Genomic DNA, 3,895 nt, shown 5'->3' on the forward strand with positions numbered 1-3,895 from the left:
TATAATTTTTTTAAATGTCTTTAACATTTCCAGGAGCCCCTCCCCATAAATATGCCTTTATGTCTGCTCCACCCAGGATAGGACAGGAGAGGCCATCAGTTTGCAGAATTAAGTAATGTGCCTTTAGGTTATGTGGTATCTAAATTAATTTCGCCCACTACAGAGCCAAAAAATGGAAGAACACATATCAAAATATGCAAAAACAAAAGCTTTTCTGCAAAAAATAAGCAGATAAAATAAAATTATATAGATATATAGATATAGCTATACAGGATATTGATTAAATATCCTCTAGATTTTTTAAGTATTTTTATGTTAACAAACCCTACATTTTCTTTCCCTCTCTAAAAGCTGATTTCAGTGTGGAATGCCACACAGCAGTATTTTGTAGTGGTTACGATAAACGGTAGTTTTATTTATTTGTTTATCTTGCAGTACTGGTGACTGAACCCAAGGCCATTGCATTGAGCTACACTCCCAGTCCTTCTTTTTATAACTTTTTATTTTGAGACAGGGTCTCACTAAATAGCAATCGTAGGGCTTCAACCTCCCACTGTGCTGGGATTACAGACCTGTACCACCACCACCTGGCTAAAAAGATGGTTTTAGTAATTGTTTATTGGCTAGAAAACAAGAAGCAATTATTCAAGTATTGGTCAGATCAGCAGTAATCCAACCTTTATTATTGATATTTTTCTCCCTGAAACTCATGCCAAAAGTCATGACTTCAGAAAGCTACTCAATTTAGCTCTATTTAAATAGAAGATATTTCACGGGAGGGTGAGGGTACATGAATTCGGTGGACAGCACCTGCATATGAAAGATGGGGTTTTCTATACTGAAGTAATTTAAGCGATGTAGGAAGAAACCCTGGCTGGGCTCAACTAGACAACACCACTTCAAGACCTGAAAACATGGGCCGTGTGTACAGTTAACAAACGATATAATTACTGTTCCTTTCAATGACCTTGACATACCTAACCACAAGGGACTTTTTAGCAACCTAAATTTAAATTAAAGTTTTAATTTCATTTAGTCTCATTTTAAAAATAAACGATCTAGGGCTGGTGAGATGGCTCAGTGGTCTAAAGCACCTACTTAGAACAAGCTTAGCAAAGCACAGGGACCGCGGTTCAATCCCCCAGCACCACATGCCAGCCAGCCCCGCCCCCTGGTGGGCTGAGCTGGCCACACACACACACACACACACACACACATAAATAAATAAATTAAATAAAAAACTATTTAAAAAAATAAACGATGTACACTCATTTTTAAATAACTCGCCTTTGTTTGAAATGTAATGTCTCAAAATAAAGAGCTTATTGGTCGCTGTTACAGAACCAAGATGCTTAGTGGTGATTTTATAGTAAACATGCTTCTATAAAAAGCAAAATATTTTCCAGCAGTGGAAAGTTCCTTCATGTTATATTATCACAATTCATTCATTTAAGAGTCAACCCTGTAATACACTACATGTGCCACCTTATCCTTCAAAGATTACTTGTTTGGAGGACCAGGGAGAGAGTTCAGTGGGTTAAGTTCCTGCCTGGCAAGCACAAGGTCCTGAGTTCAATCCCTGGTACAAAAAAAAAAAAAAAAGTAGCACCAAAGATTACTCATTTGGGGACAGTTTCAGATGTGGGCAGAATATTTGAGAAGAATAAAGTACTGACAACACAAATAGGTTCTTCTCTTTGGCTACATTTTATTAGAAAGGGCCAGTTATTACACCTCTTAGGAAATATCAGAGTTACAGACTCACAGTAATTCCCATGCTCCATGGGAAAGAAAGACCACATTTCAACATGTTTTGCATTTAAGATCCTCCAGCCACTGGCTCACACTGTGATGCACGTGCTTTGCCATTTTCAAATGCACCATTTCATGAGGAAAGTGAGGAAAGCTAAAACCTGAACATGGGTGATTTCAGTGTTAAAAGCAAACACATAGTTAGTATTCAGCACTAAGCACTAAAGGCATGGGCAGATTCTCTACAGATCAAAATTTTACTAACTTCATTTTTTATGACCTGTAAACCTTTATTTTACACTTTAAAGGCAACTTAATGTTCTAAAATATCAGAAGAATACCAGAGGCCAAGGGTTTTGCTTGTGACACAGCAAACACGAGCAAGCACATCACTGAAACTCAGAAAGACAGAAGTTGGTAGGGGTCTCCATCGGGCAAAACTGGATTCAACACTGCAAAATGTAAGTTTACATAGAAAAAAAATCCCATTTGCCCTTTTTTGTGATTACGCTTCTGGCATGCTAACATGAATGACGTCAGCATTGACCTTAACCATGGCTTTGGTCTGTGATGTGCATCTCTGCTTGTTTCAGAAATTGTACATAATGAAAAATCGTCATGGCCACTACACCCTAAGCGAAGTCCTACACATGTGGGATAGAGAAATTGGCAAAATGCAATCCCTGAATATAAGCTCATAGTCTACTGAAGGAACACACAGAACAATGGAAAGTACTATAATAGAAATAATAACTGTCACCATAATTATTGAATTAAGAATTTCATATTTACCAGCTTATGTAATTACCACTATTATCATTTCATAAATAACACATTTAGGACTTAGACAAAACTTCAGCAACATGCCCAAGAACACTCAGTTTAAGACAGAGTTTGAACTCAAGCCCTCTAACATCAGTTTGTACTGTAAACCTTTACCTCAGAAATCTCCAAAAACTAGAAACAAAAAGAAAGAAATCCAGAGGATGTAAGAAAGTTAAAGAGGGGTGAGAAAAGAAGTTCCAAAAATTTTCACTTCTAAGACTGAAAGAAAGGCCAGGACCTACACTGTTTCATCATAAATTCTTTAGGAAAAGGAGCTACCGTGGCAATGAAAATATTGGAATTATCTCAGCTTTATTTAGTTACCTAGAGAAACAACCAGGAAGACATTCTCAAATAATGATGAGTATTTTATTCCTACTGAGTGAAATGAAGTAGGACATCAAACTGAAGAAAAGCAAGAACAGCCTACATTCTAAAAATCAAAAAAGTCAAACATGTGCAAACAAGACAACAGTGGCAGTAGGAAAAGCGTCAGAGCTGCCCACCGGGCCTCGCAACACTACAGCAGGGCTAACCCGGGGCCATTGGGGACGTCCATCTCCCCCAGTAGGTGCAGGGTTCCCCCTCAAAATGATGCAGAACCAACAGAGCACGTTCCAGAGCAACTGAAGAAGAAAACGCTGGGAATGAATTAGCTTAACTATTAGATGCGAGCCACGCCTTGAAATCATCTTCCATGTAGTGTACTCCTTTGGACTCGCAGCAGTGCGGTGAGGTCTGAGCTTTTAATGTGTCCCCATTTGAGGGGAGCAGAGTGATAGAAGGGAAAAGGAAGGATAAAGAACTAAGAGGTTTGATGTGCTTGTACCAACGCCCCACAAAGGATGTCATCTTCATGCACCGCAAACATGTGCTATCATAATCTTTTAAATAAAATGTTCCTGCTTTATAGACAGGGAAAAGGTGAACACGAGGCAAAAACATGAAGCTTCTTAACAAAGAAAAAAAAAATCTGGACCACACTGGTCTCACTTTATTCTTTCCAATCAAAATCCCTTATCCTGGTGCCTAGCGTCACTCTCTCAGCTCAATACACACATCTTAGCGCCTACTCCGCACAAATCTCTGCGCTAGCAGCTTATAGACAAAAGCAAGAAAAAGAAAACCACGCTCTGCCCACCCAAAGAGCTTCCTGCACGAGGCTCTCTGCTAGAGAACTGCTGAACGAATTCTTAATAACACGATAATCGCTGACCATGGGTTAATACCGTATTGCTGAAGATAAGGTAACACTAATTCCAAGCTCCTTTTTAAGAAAGTGATCCCAGGGCCGGGGAGATGGCTCAGTGGAATAAGC

This window comes from Octodon degus, unplaced genomic scaffold (assembly GCF_000260255.1).
Source record: "Octodon degus isolate 3935 unplaced genomic scaffold, OctDeg1.0 scaffold00036, whole genome shotgun sequence".
In the NCBI taxonomy this organism is placed as follows: domain Eukaryota; kingdom Metazoa; phylum Chordata; class Mammalia; order Rodentia; family Octodontidae; genus Octodon; species Octodon degus.